The sequence below is a fragment of the Theobroma cacao genome, chromosome 6 (assembly GCF_000208745.1).
Source record: "Theobroma cacao cultivar B97-61/B2 chromosome 6, Criollo_cocoa_genome_V2, whole genome shotgun sequence".
NCBI classification, from domain to species: Eukaryota; Viridiplantae; Streptophyta; class Magnoliopsida; order Malvales; family Malvaceae; genus Theobroma; species Theobroma cacao.
Window position 1 is genome coordinate 15176425 of NC_030855.1, and position 9575 is coordinate 15185999.

The 9575-nt window shown below is 32.9% G+C and overlaps 1 long non-coding RNA gene across 1 annotated transcript; it reads left to right on the plus strand.

The window, feature by feature from the left end:
* Positions 7634 to 8047, plus strand: LOC108662494. The gene is made up of 2 exons (XR_001928362.1): positions 7634 to 7687; positions 7838 to 8047. It is a non-coding gene; the product is annotated as an uncharacterized LOC108662494 (long non-coding RNA).

The window sequence follows — 9575 nt, forward strand, 5'->3', positions numbered from 1 at the left end:
GGGGGGCCGGCCACAAGAATAAAAGAAAGAAAGGAAGAAAGACAAAAAAAAAAGCAAAGAAAACAAAAGAGAAGAATATAGAAATGATGGTGGGGCCTGCCATGTCATATGAAAGAAATGAAAAAGAGATAAAAGAGAAAAAGGAGAGGAAGTCGGTTGAGAGTGGAAGAAGAAAAATAAAGGAAAGAACCAAAAGTCGAGCAAAAGAAAGGAAAGAAGAACCGTGGGAGAGGAAGGAAAAAGAGAGCTTTTGTCATAATTCTTGGAGGAAGAAGAAAGCTGAAAATTTGTGAGGTAAGAAGCTAATTTTTGCTGCACTTTGAGAGAGAAAATTCAATGCTTTTTGGAGGGATTTTGGTGCTGAAAATTCAAGGTTTTTGTTGCTGAATTTTGAGGTTATGTTGCTAGAATTTTCTGGAAATTTTTGGAGATTTTTGCTGCCATTGAAGGACAACTTTGGTTGCTAAAAATTTAAGCTGTTTGCTGCCAATTTGTGCAGAAAAAATTTGAGCTGTTTGTTGGTAGTTTATACAGGTAAATTGGACAGCTTTGTGTGGCGAAAATTGAGAAGTTTTGTTGCTGGAAATTTAAGTTGAAAATCTGCTGATTTTAGAGCAGAAAATAACAGCAAAAAGGGTGAGAAAACGAGGCTTTTGGTGACCAATTTTGAGAGGAAAGAAATAGAGGAAGCCACTATGATGAAGAGAGGAAGCCACGGTGGTGAAGGGAGTGACGGGCTGGAATAAAAAAAAGAAACGTGGAAGAGAGAAAAAAGAAAAGAAAAGAAAAGAAAAGAAATAGAAAATAAATGGGCTTAGCCCAAATAGAAAAAATGGAAGAGCCCATGGAGAGGGCCCAATGGTAAGTTAATGTTATATTTTAAGGTTTATGGGTAGTTTAATATTGTGTATATTTTGGATGAAAAATATTCAAGTTCCTTAAGGAATTTTTAATTAAGGTTTTACGCATACAAATGTGTGATTAAGTATACTGAGTTTAAATTATTGCTAGGAAAGTTTGTCGTGGAGGTGTGCCGAACGAAGTATGTGACCGACAAATAGGAATAATTATATACGCGTACGAATCAATAATGAAGTGTAAAATTTATGGAAAGCATGCGTTGATAGAACTTTAAGGAATTGTGGGTGTAAGTTATTTTTAGAAATCATTTGGAATATATATATTTTATACGTAAAGTGTTTTAAACCGGGAAACAAGCTTTTCAAAAAGATTTACATCAAAGGAAATTGTGCCTTATTGCTTGTGTGGTGTGCATTCATGAAATTTATTACATATTCACCATGCTATTTTGATACAAAATATCATGCAAATATTTACAATGAACATTTTACGAAAAGAGAGTTTTAACGTGATGTGGAGATCGATATCTTGGGAAAGATTTAAAATATCCCCTTGAAGATCAAATTTGAATTCTTTTGAAAGGTGATTTCATTTTAACCAAGAAATTCAAGAGTAATTGGAGATTGCTACTTGTTCTGTTATAAATTGTATTTTGAATCGAATGGCTTAGGATAATGTGGGCATGATTGGCTGGATTAATAGATGTGTTGAAAATGTATGAACTATTGATTTGCCTTGAGAGGCTGTAAAATAAAATAATTGCCATGTCATGTTATTGCAAATTTTATTGTATGGTGGGTTTAGCTTGCTGCAGTGGGCGGGTTCTGTGGACCAGCCTTTTTGAGGGGCACGAAATCTGAGTATATTCTTACCTCGGTACGAGAGGAGTGTAGGGTAACTCCTGAGGTACAACTTTAGAGTTCACTTCACGCCAAACCACCATGTGAGGGTTAACTCAGCCAACGCTAAGGAACGGCTATGTTTTCAAAATAAAAACATGATTTATGCATACATGACTTTTTAACAGCCTTTGCGGACTCGGTTGGGATAGCCCCAGGCCAAGGTATCCTTAACAACCGAGTGTGAGAATGATTTTGGCACAAGCCAAGTTTTTAAGAAAGTCATAAGCCATGTTGTTTATTTTTGACAAAAATGTAATGGTTTTATATAAGTTGAAATAAGTTTTAATATTATGAATTATATTTCTCTGCATGGTGAAAATGGAATTAAACGATTTTTCGCAACTCCGCTATTTGTTTATCTGTGAAACAAATCTGTAATTCCTCACATATGGGGTGAGTTATGATTTGTGCATGATTTCAAATATTATTTGGTTTCGCGGGAGCTTGCTAAATTTTATTGATTTGATTTGAAAATGATTATTAATATATTTCGATGCAAAAAATTTTATTGCTTCGATTATTTATACTTTATAAGAAATTCTCGATTTCTTTATAAGGCATAAACCCTCGTTTGAAACGAATTGCTTTTATAATCTTGCATTTTTATATTCAACTGTTCTGCCGTTTGCTTGTTTTACAATCTATGCCCTACTCGTTGAGTCAATGATTATCACTGAGTCTATGAGACTCACACCCCTTTATTTCCCCTTTTGCAGATAGGGATCAGCCTAGCGTGTAGTCATTGACACGTTCGGTCCACCGTGAATAGGTAAAGGCATCTCCTAGCATTATATTTCGAGTCGCTCCGCTGTTAGAGGTCAAGTCATAGCATTTTATTTATTAAGTTGTAAACGAATTCTAAATTTTTATATAAGCATTAATTTAGAGATTATAGATTTTAATGCATATACTTACGAATAAAAGGAAAAAGTTTGTATTGATTTTTATATTTATGGTTCAATTTAGTATATGAAAGTATCAANCCCACCGTGAATAGGTAAAGGCATCTCCCAACATTTTGTTCTGAGTCGCTCCGCTGTTAGAGGTCAAGTCATAGCATTTTATTTATTAAGTTGTAAACGAATTCTAAATTTTTATATAAGCATTAATTTAGAGATTATAGATTTTAATGCATATACTTACGAATAAAAGGGAAAAAGTTTGTATTGATTTTTATATTTATGGTTCAATTTAGTATATGAAAGTATCAATATTATATGGTGATTGAATTTAGTGGATTAACGAGCAAATTCTATACAGGCTTGTTCGAGACTTGGTGGGTCTTTTTCGAAAGTCTTGGATGCCGGCAGCAACCTGGGAGAGGTCGTTGCAATAGTGGAATCAGAGCCTTAGGTTTAGTTGAGTCCTAAGATATTCTTGTGTCAAACAGCGGAGTAGTGGAGTCGACGTAGAGTCTTGTTTATAGTCAGTGACTACAGCACCGATTATAGACAAGAGGCTGCGTAGACTCTTTATCTTAGAAAACCACCTTGTGTAATCATAAGTGATGATTAAATAACAAGAACTGATTGTCAATGTCCGGGTTTGAGATGCCACCCGAGACATGAACTATTATTGGAAATATTTTAATTAAATGCTTCTAATGAAAGGGTGATATGATGACATACTCCTTTGACCAAGAGTCGAGGAAAGTGAAGTCAGACTAATAAGTCCGTAACAACTCATTCACTTGGTGGAGTTAAAACTTGAGCCATGATTGTCAATGGAAAGAAATTTTATGATTATGAACGGTATTTGAGGACGATATAAAGGAGAACCTACGATAATGATAATAAGAGGTATATTTTGACTAAAATAAATAATGATCGTTGAGATCCACTCGAGGTTTATAAATTTAAGTATTAAGGAGATGTAAATTGATGCTCATGTGCACGAAAGTTAGTGCACTGTGATGATTAAGTTTTTTCTGCTTATATATATAAATGGTGCTAAACTTTCGAGATATTTGAAATGCGAATATGTGGTGTATAGCAGCTTAAATGGAGCTGATTTTGAATCTAATTAAGTAACGATGAGATCCCAAGGTCTGATGGAACTATGCTAGGTTGTAGTTATTAGTGCATGAATTAGCTCAAGGTTGAAATTAGATATTGGTGATAATGTCGACGGACATTTAAGTAAAATCTATATTAAGTTTTATAAATATCAGAGTTGATTGTGTAGACGTTAAAGGGAAAGTAATGGTATATTGGTGTAAAGTGATAACACAAGGACTATTGAAGGTAATCCCAATAATGAAATTGGTTAATGAGAATCCCCTTATGTAGAAATTGAAATTCAAAAATGCAAGAGGTGCATATGACTCCCATGAATCTAAATCTTAAGTGAGTAATTAATATCAAAATGAATAAAGATGTATCCGATGGAAGTACAAAAGGTAAATGAGAAATGAGAATGACTTTTAGGAATTGTGATATTGTATAAGATCCAATGATCTCATAAAGATGAACCTAAAGAGTCAATAAGATAATAAAGCATATGCGAATACCAGATTGTGATTGGATTAGTGATGGAAGAAATACGAATGTTGTTACAATCGCACCTAAGAAATTTAAGGATAATTAATGTAATCATACCAAGTTAGTTCAATATGGTCCGGATTAATAACATGAACACTTTGGGGGGATCTTAAAATAATGTCCATTGGGAACCAATAAGTGGAATGTTAATAAGCATCCATTGAAATGTTAAGGTTATGAAATACTTTAGAGATCAGCCTTTGATTATTTAAATTTTCAACGAGATTGTTTTAAAGGAAGTGTTTAAGGGTTTTGGAAATGTATGGAAAGGTGTGAGAATACACTAGTTTGACTATTTATAAAAGTTCGAACTTGGATGGTCATCAATGGCTGGTGAGTAACCAAACAATGTGTAAGTAAATGAACAAAGAGAGTTATGATTGGTAAGTAAGAATGGAACTCTAATGATGAGATTATGTTTACTACTTTCGACATTGAACTATAAGTTATGAACTTGTATCCACTCTGTAAACACCTTGATGATATAGTTCGAGAATTTGTTCACTATGAGAAACATTAAAGCTCAAGGAGCAAAAGGCTATATAGTCAGTTGGGATTCGTGACTAATATGTCACATAAGTATGAAGATAAATTGCAAACATATAAGGATGTTTGGAAATGGTGGTTTGAGGCAATGATTATCTCGCCGATATCTAGATCTGATGAAGTTGTGGTCTCGATATGCTTGTAAATACAAGACATAAATTATGAAATATACCTTCCTCATCAGTTTCAATTTATTTAATTAATTATCAAGGTAAAGTGCCTAAAAATGATAGGCAAAGGATAAATTGTGTTATGAATATTTAAAGAACGAAGGTGATATGGTTTGATTAAATGATGTTAGCCTTAGTGAAGGAATAGAAATACATTACAGAAATTATAAAGATCCATTTAGGAATAGAAGATGATTTGAGATTTTGAATATTCATATACTAGCAAAGGCTTTGGTAATGAGATCGTGAGATTTGGCATTTAGAGTAAATTTGAGGAATTTCAAGTTAGATATGTTATATGTGGTTGATGATGAACAAATTACCTATTGATTAAAGAGATTGATTAAGATTATAAAGATATATAAAGAATATCGTTAATTATCAAAATGTCTTGTGGTATAAGTTGAAATTATCTAGCGAGCACTCGATCATGAAAGTACTAGAGTTTTATTTTCGAGAAGATAGTTACTAATGGTTATTAGATTTGAATCATCTCTGATGTTAAATATATTTGAAATAAATAAAACATGTCTTGATCTTTACGTATTATGAAATGCTCGCATGGTAATGGTATGGAAGTGTGTAAACCGAAATAAAGATAAGTTGACAAGTTAGACCCGTAGTCAATGGTTGGATAAATGTTCGAATGTCGGAAGGTTTGATAAAGGATCAAGGTAGAGGAAATTTTGGATGGCTATGTAAACATGCATAATTGATGATTTAAGAATGATTTGATGGAGGTGTGACTAGGATTAACGATATATTTAATTTCTCTTTATAAGAGGAAGAATAATATTGATTTAATTCGAGAAGTGTGGTACTTATAAATAAAAGTAATATGACATTGCCGAGTTTTCTATAAAGATTAAAAATTGATTTAATTCATAAGATCGAGATCTTATATGGAGAATGTTCAACGAAAGTGATGTAGAAGAATTTTAGAATTTTGATTGTTCATCGAATGTTGGTTAGAATTCGAGGACGAATTTATTTTTAAGTGGGGGAGATTGTAATACCCCGCACCCTTGTTGGACACAAATAAGACCTTATTGATCAAACGAATGATCGTTTGATGTGAATTGGCGTGCTAAAGAGCGACAAAGGATGAAAGGAACGTTCAAGAATAAAATGTTTCGCGCTTGCAAAAACAACAATTAAATAATAATATTTTCGTTGGAGAAGAATTAGTAAGCTAAAGGATGATTTGGAAGTAAACCGAGATGCAATGATGTGTTTTGGGACCAAAGAAGGCAAGTAAAAAATTTTGAAATAAAATAATATTTTATTCAATAAAATAATATTAAAATATTAATATTTTATATGTTGTCAGAATTAGTAATGAAAAATGAAATATGACTAATTAAAGTGGGGGAGAATAAGTAAAGAAGAATTTTGAAGGAAAACGACGATAATTTTGTCAGTGTGATTTTATTAAATCGAGCTAACGCAGGTAAGTAAATATTTAAATATTATGGTGACACTGCGTTGAAATGCGATCTCGATATTTTGATTATACACGTATAAGAAAAGGAAGATAGAAGGAAATTGAAATTTTTACAAGTGTCGAAAGAATTAATTTTAAAATATGAAAATTTGAGGCAGGTGTGTTAAATAAAATGAAGTTAAGGGATAATATGTAAATTTTATTGTTTTAAAGAAATAAAAATAAAATGAAAATAAAATGGATGATAAAATAATGAAGAAAAGATGTTGAAAAGTCAAACAATATTTTTATATGTACAAGAGTGGCCACATGAGCCAAGAATGGAATGAGGACAAAAATAAAAGAAAGGAATAAAGATGGAATGGGGGGCCGGCCACAAGAATAAAAGAAAGAAAGGAAGAAACACAAAAAAAAAAGCAAAGAAAACAAAAGAGAAGAATATAGAAATGATGGTGGGGCCTGCCATGTCATATGAAAGAAATGAAAAAGAGATAAAAGAGAAAAAGGAGAGGAAGTCGGTTGAGAGTGGAAGAAGAAAAATAAAGGAAAGAACCAAAAGTCGAGCAAAAGAAAGGAAAGAAGAACCGTGGGAGAGGAAGGAAAAAGAGAGCTTTTGTCATAATTCTTGGAGGAAGAAGAAAGCTGAAAATTTGTGAGGTAAGAAGCTAATTTTTGCTGCACTTTGAGAGAGAAAATTCAATGCTTTTTGGAGGGATTTTGGTGCTGAAAATTCAAGGTTTTTGTTGCTGAATTTTGAGGTTATGTTGCTAGAATTTTCTGGAAATTTTTGGAGATTTTTGCTGCCATTGAAGGACAACTTTGGTTGCTAAAAATTTAAGCTGTTTGCTGCCAATTTGTGCAGAAAAAATTTGAGCTGTTTGTTGGTAGTTTATACAGGTAAATTGGACAGCTTTGTGTGGCGAAAATTGAGAAGTTTTGTTGCTGGAAATTTAAGTTGAAAATCTGCTGATTTTAGAGCAGAAAATAACAGCAAAAAGGGTGAGAAAACGAGGCTTTTGGTGACCAATTTTGAGAGGAAAGAAATAGAGGAAGCCACTATGATGAAGAGAGGAAGCCACGGTGGTGAAGGGAGTGACGGGCTGGAATAAAAAAAAGAAACGTGGAAGAGAGAAAAAAGAAAAGAAAAGAAAAGAAAAGAAATAGAAAATAAATGGGCTTAGCCCAAATAGAAAAAATGGAGAAGCCCATGGAGAGGGCCCAATGGTAAGTTAATGTTATATTTTAAGGTTTATGGGTAGTTTAATATTGTGCATATTTTGAATGAAAAATATGCAAGTTGCTTAAGAAATTTTTAATTAAGTTGCTACCCATACAAATGTGTGATTAAGTATACTGAGTTTAAATTATTGCTAGGAAAGTTTGTCGTGGAGGTGTGCCGAACGAAGTATGTGACCGACAAATAGGAATAATTATATACGCGTACGAATCAATAGTGAAGTAATATCCCACTATTATGAGGTGAGTAGGGGGTGTCAATTTTAAAAATTTCGTATATATATACATGTACGTATATTTTACGTGAAGTGCAAAATTTATGGAAAGCATGCGTTGATAGAATTTTAAGGAATTGTGGGTGTAAGTTATTTTTAGAAATCATTTGGAATATATATATATATATATTATACGTAAAGTGTTTTAAACCGGGAAACAAGCTTTTCAAAAAGATTTACATCAAAGGAAATTGTGCCTTATTGCTTGTGTGGTGTGCATTCATGAAATTTATTACATATTCACCATGCTATTTTGATACAAAATATCATGCAAATATTTACAATGAACATTTTACGAAAAGAGAGTTTTAACGTGATGTGGAGATCGATATCTTGGGAAAGATTTAAAATATCCCCTTGAAGATCAAATTTGAATTCTTTTGAAAGGTGATTTCATTTTAACCAAGAAATTCAAGAGTAATTGGAGATTGCTACTTGTTCTGTTATAAATTGTATTTTGAATCGAATGGCTTAGGATAATGTGGGCATGATTGGCTGGATTAATAGATGTGTTGAAAATGTATGAACTATTGATTTGCCTTGAGAGGCTGTAAAATAAAATAATTGCCATGTCATGTTATTGCAAATTTTATTGTATGGTGGGTTTAGCTTGCTGCAGTGGGCGGGTTCTGTGGACCAGCCTTTTTGAGGGGCACGAAATCTGAGTATATTCTTACCTCGGTACGAGAGGAGTGTAGGGTAACTCCTGAGGTACAACTTTAGAGTTCACTTCACGCCAAACCACCATGTGAGGGTTAACTCAGCCAACGCTAAGGAACGGCTATGTTTTCAAAATAAAAACATGATTTATGCATACATGACTTTTTAACAGCCTTTGCGGACTCGGTTGGGATAGCCCCAGGCCAAGGTATCCTTAACAACCGAGTGTGAGAATGATTTTGGCACAAGCCAAGTTTTTAAGAAAGTCATAAGCCATGTTGTTTATTTTTGACAAAAATGTAATGGTTTTATATAAGTTGAAATAAGTTTTAATATTATGAATTATATTTCTCTGCATGGTGAAAATGGAATTAAACGATTTTTCGCAACTCCGCTATTTGTTTATCTGTGAAACAAATCTGTAATTCCTCACATATGGGGTGAGTTATGATTTGTGCATGATTTCAAATATTATTTGGTTTCGCGGGAGCTTGCTAAATTTTATTGATTTGATTTGAAAATGATTATTAATATATTTCGATGCAAAAAATTTTATTGCTTCGATTATTTATACTTTATAAGAAATTCTCGATTTCTTTATAAGGCATAAACCCTCGTTTGAAACGAATTGCTTTTATAATCTTGCATTTTTATATTCAACTGTTCTGCCGTTTGCTTGTTTTACAATCTATGCCCTACTCGTTGAGTCAATGATTATCACTGAGTCTATGAGACTCACACCCCTTTATTTCCCCTTTTGCAGATAGGGATCAGCCTAGCGTGTAGTCATTGACACGTTCGGTCCACCGTGAATAGGTAAAGGCATCTCCTAGCATTATATTTCGAGTCGCTCCGCTGTTAGAGGTCAAGTCATAGCATTTTATTTATTAAGTTGTAAACGAATTCTAAATTTTTATATAAGCATTAATTTAGAGATTATA